At 46.2% G+C, this 20,915-nt stretch overlaps 1 protein-coding gene across 5 annotated transcripts in view; it reads right to left on the bottom strand.

Annotated features, from left to right (window-relative positions):
- Positions 1-20,915, bottom strand: part of ANKRD12 (ankyrin repeat domain 12) — a 104,372-nt gene that overhangs the window by 65,548 nt on the left and 17,909 nt on the right. Inside the window, exon 1 of one of the 5 annotated variants that reach the window (XM_060244002.1) lies at positions 6,068-6,171. The exons of the other annotated variants lie outside the window; for them this stretch is intronic. The gene's annotated coding sequence lies outside the window, so the exon portion shown is untranslated. Of the gene's footprint in view, positions 1-6,067; positions 6,172-20,915 lie in introns of those variants that run through there. 5 annotated transcript variants of the gene reach the window in all.

Below are 20,915 nucleotides of genomic sequence, written 5' to 3'. Positions count from 1 at the left end.
ACCGCTCCGCCCCCTCCGGCGCTCAGACAGTTTATGTGGGAGCACCACAAACCTGCCTACCTGAGAGACTATGTCTGTTGAGGCTTGCGAACTGGGGGGGAGGGTTGTTGTGTATGTGGACCTTAGTGAAGACATTGGGTGTTCCTGCAAGGCTCACTGGAGCCATAAGGACTGAGCATGGGGACTCGGGAACAATGGGCAACAGGATCCAAATCCCTGCTGCCCTGCTCCAGTCATGGGCCCCCTGCAGGTTTGAATTATTCAATAATGTGCTTGCGTTGGAGTCCTGAGTTGTATATAGTTGTAAGCCGCCCTGAGCCACTTGTGGGAAGGGCGGGATATAAGTTACAGAATAAATAAATAAATATAGTTGGCCCTGTCTTTGAGTATAGCCAGTCTTTGAGTGTAGCCCTATACTATCCTGTATCTAATAAAGAACTGATGATCACTACCACCTCGTCTCTTCATTGCATTGAACCCACTATATTAGGGGTGGAAAACCTTTTTTCTGCCAAGGGCCACATAAATATTTATAACATCATTCACGGGCCATAAAAAATTATCAACTTAAAAAACAGTGCTCCGCTGAGGGAGAATGATTCAGGCCACCAAAATAAATGCAGATAATTGTTTTTCTATTTGAAGTCATGTGGGGAGAGCCTAATCTGGCACACACACGGCCCGCCACCCTAGGCAAATGCCAAAGTCCAGGGCTTTTTTGTAGAAAAAGCCCATCAGGAACTCAGTAGCATATTAGACCACATCCTCCTATTAGCATATTAGATCACACATTCATTAGCATATTACGCCACACCATCTGGGATAATCAAATGCAAAATGAACTGTGGCAGTAACTTTTCCAGGCCCTGCAACAATTCTGCTGCACTTGGCCCTTTTCCAGCCAGGCCCCAGGGAGGCTGCCGCACAGTACACCTGGGCCCTGTGATCCCTGCCTGGCCCTGGGGAGGTTGCTGCACAGTGCAGCTGGGCCCCATGATCCTCGCTGGCCAGACAGGTCCCAGGAAGGCTGCCACATGGTTTGGTTCAGTCCAGCAATCCCTGAGGGCCACGCCAAGTGACCTTGAGGGCCATATACGGCCCTCGGGATGGAGGTTCCCCATCTCTGCACTATATTATACTAGCCTTCTTATCTTCTCAGATATCAGATGCAGCAACATGCACCAGTCTCTGGAAAAAAGAAACAGGACAGCTTATAGTGAGGAGTGCTAGGGTTCATAAAGCCTTCAGAGGGAAGTCTGATGGGTGGTCTGTCTGATCCTTGAGGGAACCTTGGTCTAGAGACCAAGTCTTATGAGGAAAGGCTGAAGGAGCTGGGGATGTTTAGCCTGGAGAGGAGACGGCTGAAAGGTGATATGATCACCATCTTCAAGTACTTGAAGGGCTGTCATATAGAGGATGGTGTGGAATTGTTTTCTGTGGCCCAGAGGAGGGCGACAAAGATGGTGAGGGGTATGGAGACGAAGTCCTATGAGGAAAGGTTGAAGGAGGTGGGGATGTTTAGCCTGGAGAGGAGACGGCTGAGAGGTGATATGATCACCATCTTCAAGTACTTGAAGGGCTGTCATATAGAGGATGGTGTGGAATTGTTTTCTGTGGCCCCGGAAGGTAGGACCAGAACCAATCGTTTGAAATTAAATCAAGAGTTTCCGGCTCAACATCAGGAAGAACTTCCTGACTGTTAGAGCAATTCCTCAGTGGAACAGGCTTTCTCGGGAGATGGTGGGCTCTCCTTCCTTCCTTGGAGGTTTTTAAACAGAGGCTAGATGGCCATCTGACAGCAATGAAGATCCTGTGAATTTAGGGGGAGGAGTTTGTGAGTTTCCTGCATTGTGCAGGGGGTTGATGACCCTAGAGGTCCCTTCCAATTCTATGATTCTATCCTTGGACACAAGAGCTGCTGAGATGACTTGTGCAATCAGTGTATCCATGAGAGGAACCTGTAACATATCCACGAGGCTATTAGGTAATGTGTAAAAAAATTGTTAGCACAAACCAAGTTCTGTGCAGTAGAGAAAGAAGGCTGCCTACTCCTTTTTCATCTGTCATTCAATGAATTTCAGACAATGGACCACTTTTTCCACCCCTTGAAGTCTTGAGAAAATTCCTTTGTGCCCTTAGGCTTACACTTGCAAACATCCTTCTTGATCTCATTATAATTTTCACAGACACAAGCCCAGATTCATCCTGAATCTGACTAAAGAGATGTTTAGATTGCTCTGGTTTAACTATCCTCTCCTCAAAAGTTTCCATCTCTTCTCCATTTGAGGGATGTGGGGCCTGTGACCTCTGATTCCAGGGTGCGATGATAATCTACCAATAAAGGCACTTTCTTTTCTGCAGCCTTGGTTGATCAATTTGGCTGAGCTCGATGGGCTGTGCTGCTACCAAAATTTCCGGCTTGAAAGGGGGGGAGGGAAGGAATGGTTTGGAAGTTCTGATCTAAGCATTTTGCACCCTCTGGTGGCTGAAGGCAAGTGGTTGTTCAGCAGGAACATGAAGTCTTTATCAATTGCTCTTCTTCACCCTGCTCTTCCCAGTGAACCTGGGGAAGAAGTCTGAAGACAGGTCAGTAGTGTGTTCTCCCACAATCTCTCTGGAAAATATACTGGATCATTCTAAGACAGCCCTTTCTGACTATTCCAGTGTTGCAACACTATCCCTAGTAGTGGAGGGTTTTTTCTTGCAAATTCTGACTCCTCCTCAGCTCTATGATGATTTTCAGCCTGAGTCTTGCACTCCTTTCATAGAATCATAGAGTTGGAAGGGACCTTTAGGGTCATCTAGTCCAACCCCCTGCACAATGCAGGAAACTCACAAACACCTCCCCCTAAATTCACAGGATCTTCATTGCTGTCAGATGGCCATCTAGCCTCTGTTTAAAAATCTCCAAGGAAGGAAGGAGAGCCTACCACCTCCCGAGAAAGCATGTTCCACTGAGGAATTGCACTAACGGTCAGGAAGTTCTTCCTGATGTTGAGCCGGAAACTCTTGATTTAATTTCAACCAATTGGTTCTGGTCCTACCTTCTGGGGCCACAGAAAACAATTCCTCTATATGACAGCCCTTCAAGTACTTGAAGATGGTGATCATATCACCTCTCAGCCGTCTCCTCTCCAGGCTAAACATCCCCACCTCCTTCAACCTTTCCTCATAGGACTTCGTCTCCATACCCCTCACCATCTTCGTCGCCCTCCTCTGGGCCACAGAAAACAATTCCACACCATCCTCTATATGACAGCCCTTCAAGTACTTGAAGATGGTGATCATATCACCTCTCAGCCGTCTCCTCTCCAGGCTAAACATCCCCACCTCCTTCAACCTTTCCTCATAGGACTTCGTCTCCAGACCCCTCACCATCTTCGTCGCCCTCCTCTGGACCCGTTCCAGCTTGTCTATATCCTTCTTAAATTGTGGTGCCCAAAATTGAACACAATACTCCAGATGAGGTCTTACCAGAGCAGAGTAAAGTGATAACATCACATCACGTGATCTGGACACTATACTTCTATTGATACAGCCCAAAATTGCATTTGCCTTTTTAGCCACCACATCACACTGTTGACTCATATTCAGCATATGATCCACTAAGACCCTAGATCCTTTTCGCACATACTACTGCTAAGACAAGTCTCCCCCATTCTATAACCATGCATTGGATTTTTCCTACCTAAATGCAGAACTTTACATTTATCCCTGTTAAAATTCATGACAGCTTATATTGGTTTTAGCCCAGTTTTCCAGCCTGTCAAAGTCATCCTGTATCCTGTTTCTGTCTTCTGCTGTGTTTGCAACCCCTCCCAATTTAGTATCATCTGCAAATTTAATAAGCATTCCCTCTATTCCTTCATCCAAATAATTGATAAAGATGTTGAACAAAACAGATCCCAGGACAGATCCGAGGAACTCCACTTGTCACTCCTCTCCAAGAGGATGAGGAACCATTCACAAGCACTCTTTGGGTGCGATCTGTCAACCATTTACAGATTCACCTAACAGTAACAGGATTCAAACCAAATTTTACCAACTTGTCAACAAGGATAGTATGTAGAACCTTATCAAAAGCCTTACTGAAATCAAGATGCCTTACTGAAATCAAGATGTAGAACCTTATCAAAAACCTTACTGAAATCAAGATGTCTATAGCATTCCCCTGATCCAGCAAGGTAGTCACTTTCTCAAAAAAAGAGATCAGGTTAGTCTGACATGACTTGTTCTTGAGAAAATCATGCTGGCTCTAAGTAATCCCATTCATTCTTTCTAAATGTTCCAGGACTGACTGTTTGATGATTTGTTCTAAAACTTTTCCAGGTACAGACGTCAAGCTGACGGGTTGGTAGTTACCTGGATCCTCTTTTCCCCCCTTCTTGAAGATGGGGACAACATTCGCCCGCCTCCAATCTTCCAGCACCTCTCCTGTTCTCCAAGAATTTTCAAAAATAATAGCCAGAGGCTCAGAAATTACATCCGCAAGCTCTTTTAGAACCCTGGGATGCAATTCATCTGGCCCTGAGGACTTAGTTTCATTTAAAGAAACTAGGTGTTTATGTACTACCCTATGCTGATCCTAGGTTGGAACTTCATACCCTCCTTATATGTTCTGTTTTTGCCATGTTGAGCAGCATTCCCCTCAGAAGAGAAGACTGAGGAAAAGTAGGAATTGAGCAGTTCCGTCTTCTCTTCATTACCTGTTACAATTTTACTTTTCCCCCCCTCACAATGGGCCTACCGTGTCCTTGATCTTTTTCTTACTCTGAACATAAGAAAAGAACCCTTTGTTGTTTTTAGCATCTTTGGCCAGCCTAAGCTCATACTGAGCTTTAGCTTTCCTAACTTTTTTTCTACAAACACTGATTTGTTTATATTCATCCTTGGTTATAAGGCCCTCCTTCCAATTCCTAAAGGAGTCTTTTTTATTTCTCAAGTCTTTAGAGAGCTGTCTATGGAGCCATTTCGGCTTCTTTAGGCTTTTTCGTTTTTTCTTCTCATAGGAATCGTCTGTGATTGCACTTTCAATATTTCGCTTTTAAGAAGCTCCCACCCTTCCTGAACCCCCTTCTTCCTAAGTATTTCTGACCTTGGGATTTTACCCAGCATAGTTCTAAGTTTATCAAAGTTTGCCTTTTTGAAGTCCAACCTATAAGTATGACTACCTATAGCTTTTCCCTTCCCTGAGACTGTAAATTCCAAAATCACATGGTCACTACTGCCCAGGGTGCCCACTATTTCCACTTCTTCAATCAATTCTTCCTTGTTGGTGAGAATCAAATCCAAGATAGCAGATCCCCTTGTTTCCTTCTTCATTTTCTGGAAAAGGAAGTTGTCAGCAAGACAAGTCAGGAATCTATTTGACTTTTCATTTTTAGCAGAGTTGGACTTCCAACAGATTTCCAGGTAATTGAAATCTCCCATGATCACTGAATCTCTTCTCTTGGAGAACTTTGCAATCTGCTGTAGAAGTATCTCATCCAAGTCCTCTGCCTGACTTGGTGGTCTATAGCAGACCCCCACAATAATATCACTTGTTTCTTACTCCTTTTATTTTTACCCAGACTCTTAACTGAGCTGCCATGCTCCGATTCACATATTTCCTCACAAGTAGGAGTCATATTTCCTTTCTCCTAGCATATGTTCTCTACATGAGACTTTTAAAGACTATCACATGTGTTATAATGGGGATCAGCTTTCTTGGCAGAGAAGAGACAGTATTCACAGGAGCAGGCTGTGAGTAGAGTTGTTTTTTTAAAAAAGGAAGTAGAGATTAGAATCTAGTGAAGCTGAAGTGAAGAAAAGAGAAAAAGATGTAACTGTAAGATAGTCTTGAGAGATGATGTTCTAAGAAGAGCTCCTGCATAAGTGTGCATGCCTTGCCCTAGGCAGGAAATGAGCTAAGGATTAGGATGACACCCACAAATGGAAACAGGAAGTTGGAAGTTAAGAATTGCCTCACTGACTAAATGGTGGGAATTTCCCATGCTAAAGTGTCCTCTCCCTCAGAGACAGAAAAACTGAACTGCAACAGCATGCAAAACAGAGAAAGACACTTTACCTAAAGTGGAATCTCAATAATCCATTTCAGCCTGCCAGCACTATCCAAACTTGAGGTCAGTTAATCTTCAGGTGTTGTGAACTAGCCAAAACAGACGTAAAAAGAGATTATAATCACTAAGACAAATGAAATAATAAAGAACTAGGCACAGGTAGAGTCAGATCAGAGAGCCAGTTTGGTTTAGTGGTTAAGTGCGTGGACTCTTATCTGGGAGAACTGGATTTGAGTCCCTACTCCACCACTTGCACCTACTAGAATGGCCTTGGGTCAGCCTTAGCTTTCACAGGAGTTGTCCTTGAAAGGGCATCTGCTGTAAAAGCTCTCTCAGTCCCACCCACCTCACAGGGTGTCTGTTGTGTGTGTGTGTGGGGGGGGGAGGTAAAGGAGATTGTGACTGCTCTGAGACTGAGATTCAGGGTGTAGGGCAGGATATAAATCCAATATCTTCTTCATCTTCTTCTTCAGTAAGACTGACAGATGTATGATCTGTGATTAGATCTGTCAATATCTATAATAGTAGCTACTTGAGCCAGGAAAAATGTGGATCATAGACATAAAATGAGAATTGTAAGAAGTTCATTCTTCTCTGCCTCCTGTGCCTTCCAAAAGATAAATTCTCATCCCCATGGCTTAACTCTAGTGTATGAAGAGGAGTCAGGTTACTTCCTCCCCCCCCCCCACAACTAAGGCTAATGGGGGAGGCGCCTCTATCCAGGAAATACCACAAGGAAAGGGAAGATTTTGAATACTGTGCCATGATCAAAATCTGGAGCTGCTTTTCTAAAAAAAAAAAATTAAAAATTAAAAATTTAGAATTCAGACGATTCAGTTACAGATATATAGATATTTCCCTAATTCAAATCTGATATAGTTAGAAATCATCTTTCTTCTAGGAACAGAAATACAGTGATTTTTTTTCCCTTATGTGTTAAACATCTAGGTGATGGTTTGGATCCAATCTAGATTTTGCAGGCAGGGGAAGAATTTCTCCTTCCAACTCACATAGTATTCCCATGGGTCCCATATTCCCAAGGAGCAATGTATTGTGTGTATTCTGGGTTGCTGCAGGAAGGTAAAATCAGCGAAAAACAACCTTCTTCAAGCCCACAGAAATCTAGGCAATGTCTAAATAATTACATTAAGCATTTATAGCAAATGCTGCCATATGAATCCTCCAACTCCCTAAAGTCTGCAAGTATGGCCGTGCTTAAGATCTTAGCATCTTAAGCAAACACACGAGAGACATTTATAAAAAAGAGGGCTTCTATGGTAGTTGCCTCAATACCATGGAACACTCCTTAACTCACTTAACTTTAGTGGCAGATAAAAACTTATTTTCTATCTAGTACATGAACTGAAAATCATGACTAATTTGGGGGTTGGTTATGATTATTTTACTGTAAAGTGGCAGTAAATAAAGGTTCCAAAATAGCTCACATCTCAAAAGAAGTATCCTATGATTTTTTTCTAATGAGATTAAGATACAAATGTGGGAAATAAAGCACTGACTAAAATAATGGATGCTTCTTGCTATTGGGGGGGCGCAGAATATTACTGCTATGTTCTGTTTTTTCAATTAACATTGTCCAAATCAATGTATACTTAATATTTGATGACCTGCATTGATACGTGCAAACTGACTCTAATAAAAAATGTGTTGAAGGCAGGGAAGTACTACAAAAGGTCTTTCAAACCTATTTGATTTTCACATATGCAAATCTTCATTAGATGCCACATTTAATAGTGAGGAACATGATAACATCCAGCTCATTCTATGCCTACTCAGCAGACCTGAAACACTGCTATTGTGTGCAGATGCTGCATCATAGCTATGCTAGTTTTATATCTAGGTAATAACTACAATCCTATACACTTGCTACGGTAAAGCAGACAAACAGCAAAAGATGCTTCAACATATAAACAACAACACTGATTACCAATAGCAACCCACATTACCCGTGTATGTAAGGTGCCAATCTACATACAGCACAACAGGAGGCATGACACTACAGTATCACCATAACCTCCCCACAGTTAGGAGTTAAAATCCTTTGATGATACAAAAACAAAACACTCATGCCAGGCTACCTAGGTAAGAAAGTCTGATGTTCTGCTTGTATTTTTAAATACTTTTATCTCATTAAAGAAACATCTATCAGGAAAAAAACAGGCAAAGGAAAAAAGTGTTAACACTTACATAGAAAAGGGAAGGCAAGTACCATACTTCTGCTATTAGGGGCATTAAGCCAGTACATAACCACAAAAGAGAATGACCACTGGTACTAACTGTGAAAGGTCCTTCTCCTCTGAGGTCAGGACAGGAGGCCATCTCTTTGTGTTATTCCCATCCATCCTTCAGGGCGTCAGGAAATACTTTTTTACACTTCCTGTTGGTGCCTTTGGAATGACCCTCCCTTTAGTTTTGGGACTCTGAAAGCAGTAATCGTATTTCAAGTAACCAGGGGTCATTTTGTAGAAAAATAGGTGGTGGAGCTCATCCAGGGATTGTTATGCAGCTGCACCTACTATTCAATGGACAAAGTAGGTAGGTGGGGAGGAAGAGGGGGAACCCTCACAAAGGTTCAGGAGCTGTGTTCCTGTGAGCTCCTGATGAATTCAAGGCCTGCAAGTAACACTCTCTGTTAAAGAAACATACTAAACAAAAACATTAATGGTCACATAACAGTACCCAGTGAGGTACAGGATAGAAAGGCAAGAAGAAAACAACAGCACATAGAAACAGTAATGTTGATGACGATGGGTGGGTCAAGATGGCCTCATGACCTCAGAGAAGGACCCTTCACAGTAAGTACCTGTTATGTCTTGCATCCAAGTCTTCATGTACAACACAGCGAACGCTACAGAGGCGACCAGTGGAAATCCACTGGTCCCCGGATATAGCTTGCTAATACGTTCCGCCAATCAAGATCTGTGGCGGGAAGTTTAACTGTCCAGGATTGGACCAGGCCAGACGGAGGGTTGTTCCGGGGCATGTATATAATTGGGACCCGGCCCGCATTTCTCTCTCTTGTGATGTACTCACCAATAAAGTATGTTGCCTTCAACACGTCTCGTCACTCAATACATTACAGTGGCGACGAGGTTGGGATCCTAGCCAGGTAACTCCCAAAGCGGGACTTCGCTGACCTGGCAGGAGACGAGGAAGGCACGCAGACTAGGAAGACTGAAGCGCCTGCTGTCGCCACCGTCACCATGGCGAACCCGAGCGTGACGATGGGCCACCTTTCAGAGTTCGACCTGGCCAACCCCGATAGGTGGGAGACCTACACGGAGCGGGTCGACTGCTACCTACAAGTGAACATAATCACGGACAACAGCCGTAAGAGAGACATGCTCCTGAGTGTCTGCGGGGAGGCCACATTCGTGATCACAAAGGGTCTCTTGGCCCCCGCGAAGATCACGGAGAAAACATACGAGGAGATAGACTCCTGACCGAGCACTTCTTGCCCCAGCCATCCCTCATTGCCCACCGATTTTTCTTCCACAGGAGAGATCAAGGGGCAGGAGAGACGGCCGCAGTCTACCTTGCCGCCCTCCGCCAAATTGCGGGGAACTGCAGCTTCGACAAACTGAACGAAGCCCTGAGGGATCGATTTGTTTGGGGCCTCTGAGATGAAAGACTACAGCAAAAGCTTTTCGCGAAAGAGAAGCTCACCCTACAGAGCGTCTTCAACGAAGCCATCGCATTCGAGAGAGCCACCAAAAGCTACAACAACCCGCGAGCAGAAGCCATCCACCAGGAAGAAACGGCACCGGGCAACCCAGAGGAGGAGGAGGCAAACCAGCTCCGTCGCCAACTAGGAACGGGCCCAAGAGCACCCACGAGACCACGAGCGACGGAGAGACCAGCCAACACCAAATGCGCCAGCTGTGGGGATCCACACAAGAGACAGGACTGCCCCTATCGGAACATGGACTGCAGGAACTGTGGGAGAGTGGGCCACATAGCGCGGGCTTGCCGGGCCAAGGTTAACCGCAGGCGCCAGTCCACCAACCACGACTCGACGGAGGCATACTCGACTGCATCAACGAGCCTGCAGGTAATGAACTTGCCCCTCACCACCCCCGACAAGGTCAGGGTGTCGGTCTCTATCGAGGGCGCTCCATGCCTAATGGAGCTGGACTTGGGCTCCTCCATCTCCATAATCTCGGAGGAGTCGCTTAGAAAACTTTGCCCCAGGGGCTGTCTCAGGCTGTGGCCGGCCAATTTCATACTGCGGGACTTAAAAAAAAAACCCGTACAGGTTTTGGGTTGGGCCACGGTAAGGGTAGAGTATAAGAGCTTCAAGGATTTCTTCCTCCTCCTCTTTGATAATGATTCCCCCTCCTCCTGAGCATTAGGCTAAGAGTCAGAGAACCCAGGTTCTGCTCCAGGGCTTTTGCATTTCTTTGTAGGGGTAACAGCCTACTTGGGTGCCTTAGTGGCCCAGGGCAGGAGGGGATGAGAAATGTGAATAGGTTGACAGTAGCCCTGTGAAAAGTCACATTAGGGTAGAAAGAAGCCATGCCTCTGTGGAAGGTTTGAATAATCCCAAGAGAAACTCCCAAAATTGGGTACTTTATCACTGAAGAGCGCGGCTCTGTTATGACTCTGCTCCATGGTATGCTGAACAGACACCTCTGTCAGTCATTATCAGGGGCCAGCTGATGTGGATGCAGACTCCGAACCTCTAAAATGGCCACCACCAGCTATCAACAGCCCTGAAGAACTGGTGTGCTCTACCAGCAAGCAGTGCTTCTTGGTCTGTCATTTGGCTGTCACTGTTGCAGACTGCTGGGCTCCATCAAGATGGATGGCACAAGATGGATGTTGGCCCCACCTGAAAAGTACACATGTAAGTCAGAAAAGCATCTGAGTGTTCTGCCTCCACCATTCGGTGAAAGAAAAAATATTAGGGGGGAGCACTTTGAAAGAGCAAAAAGTGCTGATTCTCAGTCGGTCTCCAAAGAGAGAGGGTGGGAGGAAGAGGAGAAAAGTGGTAAGATATAGAAAAGAAAGACAGAACATGGAGAGACATTCTCCTCTGAGGGAAGATGTAGCAGATTTTATTAGTCTTCACCAAAATGATTTAGAATATAAGGAGGAACAGTGAAGGAATTAAAGTATATAAAGGTAATTAAGATGGAAAATATGTAGGAAAACTCTAGCATTCAAAAGTTAGATAAAGCCAAGGTCTGATCGAAGCTGCTCTCCCTGTAGAGGCAGGAAAAGACCTGAAGGGAGGGTCATTCTAAAGGTGCAAATAGGAAGTGGGAAAAGTATTTCCTGCCTCCCTGAATGAATGGGAATAACCCACAGAGACGGCTTCTGCCTCAGAGAAATTGTTAGCGACCATAAACTCAGAAATAAATCCAGTCCTGGATGTGTACATTAGATGGAATAATCTCATTTTCAGCTGAATACTGTAGAATTGGGAGCCAAGTACCTACAAAAGTGATGTTTGTGAGCAAGCGATTTGACTACTTTGTAAATTAGTTCGCTCTGGGGCCATTCTTCCTGAGCCAAGACAAAAATGTGTGAGCTGGAGGCAAAAAAACTGTGAGCTAGCTGACTCAGCTTAGAGGCAACAATGCTTCCCAGGATGCCCCCTTATATGCTCTGACTGGGTGTGTGTGTGTCTGAGTTACAGCCCACCAAAGATCACTGGAAGTCCGCTAAATTAGCCTGAACAAGTGATGCAAGGACAAGTACTATGAGGTAGTGCTGTGAAGAGGATGTTGCTCTGGTGGTACCAGTGTTCTTCTGGGTGAGGTTGATGTTTATTTTTATGTTGTTTGGGTTGGCTGCTGAGGAAGTCCAACTTTGTCCGGCAGAGGCAGCTATCTTCCCACCCAAGTGCAGGGGCATGACCCATGCACTGCATGCCAGGATCACCTAGAGGGAAAAAAGGACTGGGGGGATATGCAAGAGGATGACCAGAAGCCATGAACTTACTCCACCAGGTCCGGAGCAAGGTGGCATCAGAAAAAAGAGGCTTGATTCCTAAGTTTATGCAAGAAACAAATAGGAGATAGAGAAGAATATTTCAAGGAGAAGTGTATATATTGCAGAATAGCAGAAATATCCCCACTTGAGTTGTACACAATTGACATCCTGGATATAATTAATTGATTGAAGAGCCCTAACCACTGCGGAAGAAAAAATTGAAACGGAGTAAAAAAATACCTAGGACCTTCATTTGGAACTAGGCTATAAGATCACTGCATTGGACTCAATTATTTAATAATTAATAATTATTAGTAGTATATTTTTTGCCTAAGTGTCGGGTTTTCCTACAAACTGGATTCAGATGGGAACAGTGGTGGCTGAGCATGTGTCCAAGGTGGGAAAACAATTGCTTGTTCTGCACACTGGTGGGAGGACAGGAAAGGAGATCAATGACCATGCTAGCAAGGTCTGGCCATATGATACTCTTGCTTGCCTAGTACTCAAGTGGATCAGAACTGGCGGGCTCAGGGGACTCCCTCAGGAACTCCCTGACCACTCCTCAATGGAATCCACCACCATTGTACAACTAGCTCCACCAACACTGCTCCTGGTTGTTGGTTGTGAAGTGGGAGGTCAGAACAGGGGATTCTGTGCCTGCATCTTATCAGGCTGTGTGACTGCCTCCACTCTCTTCTCCTCCTGCTGCTCCTTGTCCTCCTCCTCCCCTGCTTCTTCCACCAGCAGATGCCTCTGGCTGCATCCACAGCTCTGGAACCATGACAAAGGTCACACTTCCCACCAAATGAGCTGTGCATTACTGAGGGCGATGTTGCCTTTTAGGTGGGCACTGAACATGCAGGCCAGCTTGTACTCCCACTCCTTGCAGAGAGAATGTAATCTCTCATTGATCTCACCACTGAGATCTGTCATCAGGTGGACAGTTCAGCCTTGCACTTTGGGAAGCTTGGCCTTGACTGGTCCACCATGGAACAGTGCGTGGAGAACAAAACTCACCATCTCATGGTCCTCCTGGAAGGGATGGTGTACCAGGCAACCACATGGTGCATCAGCCAATGAAATGCCATGTCCTCCATAAGAAAGATATGGCTGCCATCCACAGCAGTCATCTCACTGATAAGGTAAGAGTTTTTTTTCCTGAGCCCTCCCTTTTCTCCTTTTCCCTGGCACAGGCAGTGCCCCTGTGAACATAAGCTCTTGGAGGGCAGGCTGTCTTGTAGTCCTGATCACAGCACCTGGAGCTCCTCTTGGACTGAGCTGCTCCTTCCTTGCCTCTCCCTGCTGAGTGGGAATGGGCTTCTTATGCCTCCCACTAGTATCCAACACCCCTTCCTCCAGGAGTGACAAACTGGGGTGCTGCCTTTACAGATGACTCCAGAGAAAAGTGGTGGCCAACCGTTTTGGGTCTTGGCCCCTCCAGACATGGGCATGATGTACCATGCATTCCATCATGCATGGGTCACTCCCCAGGTTGTGGAAGTATTTCCATGTGGCAGAATGGAATGGTGTCCCCACAGCCATGGTTGGAGCAGGTGGGAGGCATAGCTGTTTCCTTGTTGGGCTGAGAAGCACTAGATGGGGGCAAACTGATGGAAGTGGGAGCTGCAGTGAGTTGAGAATCTTGGGATGAGGAAGAGGAGGAAGCATCAGCACCACCCTCTGACTTGCTGTTGTCACTATCCTCCCTTCCAAACAGTTTGCTGCTGCAGTTTAGGCGGCAATGCTGAAAATTCTTAAGTGGTAGTTGAGATGAGCTCCATGGATGGAGCAGGGGAAGCAGGTGCAGAGACCCCTGATTTTCTGGGGGGAGCTCGCTGCTGGAGGAGGAGGCTGTGCATGTGGCCCACAACCACTGGGTACAGGGGAGAGTGATGGCATCCTCTCGAGACAAGTGTGACTGCTCACACCCCATCTCATGGCACCGAACACCTGACCCAGCAAAAAGAACCAAATAGATCAGCCCAAGTATAAGTGGGTCAGTGTAAAGGAACAAGTGCCCCAAGACAGTAACTCTGGAACAACTGCTCCAAGGTGGGCTGGGTGCAGAGAGGCAGGCTAAGAGACATAAGTCCCACCCCCCCACTCCGGCAGTAGAAGCATGTCAGTGGAAAGGAACATGTATCCCAAGGCAGTAATTCTGGAACAAGTTGTGATGAATGGAAATTCTGTTATTGGTGGCAGCAGTGCCTGTCAAGCTTTGGAGGGTCCCTATTAGTGTTTCCAAGGCTGAAAAACATCATCACCCCCACTATTACCTAGCATTTTTGTGTCAGAGTTCATACACAGTTTAGGAATGAAGAAGTTATCTTGAGAACTGTACTCCAGTGGTTCTAGTCCCAACTCCCATTGCAATTATTTAAAGGTCACAACAGAGCTTTTACTTTGCAGGCTAAAATGGAAAAACGGGTTTCCTACCTATAACCGATGTTCTTCGAATGGTCATTCACACTCATGTGCATTCACACTCATGGGATGAAGCGCCAGCGCCAATCCCCGATCGGTAATACAAAAGTCTGGGATTTTTCGCCCCCTGGTCCCAGTGGGCATGCGCGACAGCCCCAGTGCGCATGCTCACTCGGTGGGTGCGAACATCCCGCCAGTTCCTTCTCGCCGCCGCCAATCTAGAACACCCATGACCGGCAGCAGAGGGGAAGGAGGGCAAGTAGTGTGAATGCACAGATGATCACTCGAAGATCATCAGTTACAGGAAGGAAACCTGTTTATCTTCTTCATGGTGTCTGTGCTTCATATTCATGGGAGAGTAGCAAGCTAGGCTTACCTGGAGGCGGGAGCTCGTGGTTATGCAGAACTAGCGGCTTGAAGGACCAGGGAACCCAGCTGTGCTCTGTGACGCTTCCGGACATCCAGGGCATATTGTCACATGAAGACATGAGGAGATGCCCAGGTTGCAGCCAAACAGACGTCCGCCAAGGAAGCACCCTTCAGAAACGCTGTGGACGTAGCCATAGTCCTAGTGGAATGCGCACGGAGCGGTCCAGGCAAGGGACGCTTAGCCAATAGATAGCAGAGTTTAATGGCCTCTATGATCCACTTAGAAAGCCTCTGTGCAGAGATCTTGAAACCCAACCTAGGGGCCGCATAGGAAACAAATAGATTGGGATTCTGTTGAAATGGCTTGGTGCGATGCACAAAAAATAACAACACCCTCTTGACATCCAGGGCGTGCAAACATCATTCTTCCGCAGACTGAGATGAGTAGAATGTAGGCAGGAACACTTCCAAATTGAGGTGGAAACTAGACACCACCTTAGGGAGGAACAAAATGTCCAGGGCCAAAGATACCCGATCATCTTGAAAAGAGATGTATGGAGCATCACACCGCAGAGCCACTAACTCGCCTGCCCTCTTGGCCATAGTGACAGCCACTAAAAAGGCTTCCAGACAAGAAGATGCAAGAGGCAGGTAGCCAAGGGCTCAAAGGGCTGCCTCGAGAGCCGTTCCAGGATCAACGGCCGATCCCAAGCAGGGGGAGGAACTTTAGATGGCGGGTGGAGCCGTAGAAGGCCCTTCAAGAAACGTTTGGTATGCTGATGTGTGAAAACTGATACACCATCCACAGGATCATGATGAGCCAAGATAGCAGCCAGATATACTCGAATCGAGGAGTGATTGAGCCCAGAATCAACAAGAGTCAACAAGAACTCAAACACAAGTTTAAGACTAACAGTCTGCGCACTGATGCCCTTGTCCCCCCAAAAGGTTCTGAATCTAGACCACTTTTCCTTATAGGAGCGGCAAGTTGACAGCTTTCTACTGTTCAACATCACATGCCTCACTCTGTCAGAGAATTCTGGAAGCTGACTCTCCAGGCCATCAACATGAGATGAGGGATGTCGTGGTGAAACAAACGGCCTCCCTGAGCCGAAAGGAGATCTGGTTCCGACGGAAACATGTGGTAACACCTCTTCACCATGGCTAGGAGGATAGGAAATCAGTTCTGTCTCGGCCACCATGGAGCAATTAGGATGCACTTCAGACACTCTTGGACCAATTTGTGAAGCATTCTGGTAAGAAGAGGTAAGGGTGGAAACAGGTAGAAGAACTTGTTCCCCCTCGGTAGCAGAAGACCATCCCCTAGGGACCCTGGGTCTGTCCCTCCTCTCGAACAGAACCGACCGCATTTTCGATTGCTTGCTGTGGTGAATACATCTATCCTGGGATGACCCCAATCCCGAAACAGGGGTTTGAGGTATCTCCAGTTCACCTCCCATTCGTGATGGGAAACCGCCCCCCTGCTCAGGGAATCCGCTTGTACACTGAGTTCTCCCGGCAGGTGGGTGGCTACAAGGAAGGTCTGTGAGGCTATGCAGGCCTCCCAAAGCTGCATCGCCAGCGCACAGTTTTCGGGACACAGTTCCCCCTTGATGGTTTATATAACTTACAGCTGTCGTGTTGTCTGACATCACAGCCACCGTCTGACCGGCAATCAAGGGTAGGAACGATCTCAAGGCCAAGTGAATTGCCATGAGTTCCAGAAAATTGATGTGATGGTGAGCCACAGACGGGGGCCATGGACCATCTATGCAAAGATCCCCTAGGTGCGCTCCTCATCCCCACAGCGAAGCATCTGCTGTTACCCTGACCGGGGAAAGTGGAACATGAAATAGAGCTCCTCCGCAAAGATTGGACTTCATCCTCCACCAACCCAGAGACTGTACATAAGAACATAGGAGAAGCCATGTTGGATCAGGCCAACGGCCCATCCAGTCCAACACTCTGTGTCACACAGTGGCAAAAAATTTTATATATACACACACACTGTGGCTAATAGCCACTGATGGACCTGTGCTCCATATTTTTATCTAAACCCCTCTTGAAGGTGGCTATACTTGTGGCCGCCACCACCTCCTGTGGCAGTGAATTCCACATGTTAATTACCCTTTGGGTGAAGAAATACTTCCTTTTATCCGTTTTAACCTGTCTGCTCAGCAATTTCATCGAATGCCCACGAGTTCTTGTATTGTGAGAAAGGGAGAAAAGTACTTCTTTCTCTACTTTCTCCATCCCATGCATTATGTTGTAAACCTCTATCACATCACCCCGCAGTCAACGTTTCTCCAAGCTAAAGAGTCCCAAGCGTTTCAACCTTTCTTCATAGGGAAAGTGCTCCAGCCCTTTAATCATTCTAGTTGCCCTTCTTTGGACTTTTTCCAATGCTATAATATCCTTTTTGAGGTGTGGCGATCAGAACTGCACACAGTACTTCAAATGAGACCGCACCATCGATTTATACAGGGGCATTATGATACTGGCTGATTTGTTTTCAGTTCCCTTCCTAATAATTCCCAGCATGGCGTTGGCCCAAACGCACACCGTCTTGACATTTTCAGTGAGTTATCTACCACGACCCCAAGATCTCTCTCTTGGTCAGTCTCTGCCAGTTCACACCCCATCAACTTGTATTTGTAGCTGGGATTCTTGGCCCCAATGTGCATTACTTTGCACTTGGCCACATTGAACCGCATCTGCCACGTTGACGCCCACTCACCAAGCCTCAACAGATCCCTTTGGAGTTCCTCACAATCTTCTCTGGTTCTTACCACCCTGAACAATTTAGTGTCATCCGCAAACTTGGCCACTTCACTGCTCACTCCCAACTCTAAATCATTTATGAACAAGTTAAAGAGCATGGGACCCTGCGGCACCCCACTGCTTACCATCCTCCACTGCGAAGACTGCCCATTTATACTCACTCTCTGCTTCCTATTACTCAGCCAGTTTTTGATCCACAAGAGGACCTGTCCTTTTACTCCATGACTCAAGGAGCCTTTGATGAGGAACTTTATCAAAAGTTTTCTGGAAGTCAAGGTAAACAACATCTATTGGGTCTCCTTTGTACACATGTTTGTTCACCCCCTCAAAGAAATGTAACAGGTTAGTGAGGCAAGATCTTCCCTTGCAGAACCCATGTTGAGTCTTCCTCAATAACCCGTGTTCATCAATGTGCCTACTCATTCTGTCCTTGATAATGGTTTCTACCAACTTTCCCGGTATTGAAGTCAGACTGACTGGCCTGTAATTTCCCAGATCTCCTCTGGAACCCTTTTTAAAGATGGGGGTGACATTTGCTACCTTCCAGTCCTCAGGAACGGAGGCAGATTTCAATGAAAGATTACAGATTTTTGTTAGAAGATCCACAAGTTCAACTTTGAGTTCTTTCAGAACTCTCGGATGTATGCCATCCGGACCCGGTGACTTATTAGTTTTTAATTTGTCTATCAGTTGTAGGACCTCCTCTTTTGTCACCTCAATCTGACTCAGGTCTTTCAACACCCCTTCCAAAATTAGTGGTTCTAGGGCGGGCAAAAAGTTCTCGTCTTCCACAGTGAAGACGGAGGCAAAAAATTCATTTAGCTTCTCAGCCATTTCCCTATCCTCCTTCAGTAATCCTTTTACCCCATGGTCATCCAAGGGCCCCACTGCCTCCCTGGCTGGTTTCCTACTTCTAATATATTTGAAGAAATTTTTATTGTTGGTCTTTATGTTTTTTGCAATATGTTCCTCATAGTCCCTTTTTGCCTACCTGATCACAGTCTTGCATTTGATTTGCCACAGCCTGTGTTCCCTTTTACTAATCTCACTTGGACTGGTTTTCCACCGCTTAAAGGAGTCCTTCTTACCTTTTACAGCTTCGATTACTTTGTTTGTTAACCATGCAGGCCTTTTCTTATGCCTGTTTGAGCCTTTCCTAACTTGTGGTATGTATTTTATCTGAGCTTCTAGGATTATAGTTTTAAATAGTCTCCAAGCTTCCCCAAGGGTTTTGACCGTATGTACCTTTCCTTTCAGTTTCCTCCTCACATGCCTCCTCATCTCAGTATATTTACCCCTTTTAAAGTTAAACGTGGTTGTGGCGGTCTTTTTGGATAACTCCCTATTTATACAAACGGTGAAATCAATAACATTATGGTCACTGCTCCCAAGAGGCGCAATCACTTTTACATCTCTCACCAAGTCTTGGGCATTACTTAGGATCAAATCCAGGATCGCCCCACCCCTGGTAGGTTCTGAGACCATCTGCTCCATAGCACAGTCATTGAGAGCATCAAGAAACTCAATCTCTTTCTCTCGACCAGAACACATATTGACTCAATCAATCTGCAGGTAGTTAAAATCACCTATGACGACACAGTTTTTACGTTTAGCCGCTATCTTTAAGCCTTCCATCATATTATAATCGTCCTCTCTCTTTTGATTTGGTGGGCGATAACAAACTCCCATAGTTAAATTTCCTTTTTGGCCCTCTATTTCAACCCAAAGCATTTCTAAAAGTGAATCTAATTCTCTGACCTCTATCTTACTGGACCGTATATCCTCTATGACATACAGAGCCACCCCACCTCCAACCTTCCCTCCCTATCCTTCCGATATAGCTTATATCCAGGAATCACCGTGTCCCACTGATTCTCCTCATTCCACCAAGTTTCTGAAATTCCCACAATGTCTATGTTTTCTCCCAACACTAAACATTCCAATTCACCAATTTTACTTTGAACACGTCTAGCATTTGCATATAAACATCTATAATTTCCCAGGCAAGCTAGGCCCGCCACCTTCCTCCTGCCGCCTCGAGACTCTGGCAGACAGTCCATACTGTTTGTCACCTTCACAGTGGACAACTCTGGTCCGTTACCCGGTAGAAAAATAGCAGCTAACCCTTCATCTCTTTGAGACGAGTCCTCCCGAACAAGAGACATTTAATCTCCTGTCGGCTTTCCCCCACCAGCAAAGGAATTCGTAGAATTTTCGACAGGAGATCTCTCACCGGTTTGTAATATCTTATGAACCAGAGCCGAAGGGTTCACATCCTCAGTCTCGCGAACCTCAGGACGTTGGTAGTAGCCGCCATGAGATCCGAGATGTTGGATCTGCAGAACAGAAGCGCATGTCACCATTTGAAGGAGTTGAACCAGGGAGATGATATCCCGCGCTCAGGACTCTGGAAGAAATGCTAGGTGTTGGGTAGTGTCCAGAATCGCTCCTATAAACTGAACTCTGCACTAGATCCAAGTAAGACTTCTTTTCGTTCACCAGAAGCTCTAATGCACTCAAGAGGTTGAGAATCACTCGTAGATGAGCTCTTAGAGAAGTCTTGGACACAGCAACCACCAACCAATCGTCTATATAAAGGAAGAAGATGATATCCTGGAGATGAAGGTACGCCACCACAACAACCATCGTCTTTGTGAAGACCCTGGGGGCTGTGGAGAGCCCAAAAAGGAGCACCTGGTACTGGAAATGGTTTGTGCCAATGGCAAACCGAAGAAACCTCCTGTGACTGGGGAGGATGCTGATGTGAAAATAGGCATCCTTCAAGTTCAGGGTGGCCATCCAATCCCCCTTGCTGATGAGTGGAAGGATGCTCTGTAGAGTCAGCATTCTGAGCTTCTGAAAAGCGATGAATTCGTTCAGACCCCTCAGATCCATAATCGGACGAAGACCGCCGTCCCGCTTGGGAACCATTAAGTATCTGGAGTAAAATCCCTGGCCCCTGAGATGGTTGGGAACAGGTTCTATAGCTTGCTTGCTGAGAAGATTTTGAACTTCCTCCAGTAGAACAGCTGTGGGGTGTGTAATCACCAATCTGGGATGAGAAGGGGGCTGAAAAAATTCTAGCGCATAACCCTCCTGTATGATGGATAAGACCCACTTGTCGGTGGTAATCCGCTGCCATGCTTGCAGAAATTTGTGGAGGCGGTTGGACCCAGAGGAGAGTGGGGGAAGGGAGGGTGCCAAAGTCAAAGTCCCTGCTTAAGGTTCCTGTTAGTCTTGGACTTTCCCGTGTGGGAGGAGAAGGAAGAAAACTTTGCCTTTGCACTTGGAGGGAAGGAACTCTTGGCCGCATGCTGTCCAGCATGC

The sequence above is a fragment of the Heteronotia binoei genome, chromosome 7 (genome assembly GCF_032191835.1).
Source record: "Heteronotia binoei isolate CCM8104 ecotype False Entrance Well chromosome 7, APGP_CSIRO_Hbin_v1, whole genome shotgun sequence".
NCBI classification, from domain to species: domain Eukaryota; kingdom Metazoa; phylum Chordata; class Lepidosauria; order Squamata; family Gekkonidae; genus Heteronotia; species Heteronotia binoei.
Note: the sequence above shows the minus strand (reverse complement) of the source record. Positions and strands in the feature narration are given on the sequence as shown.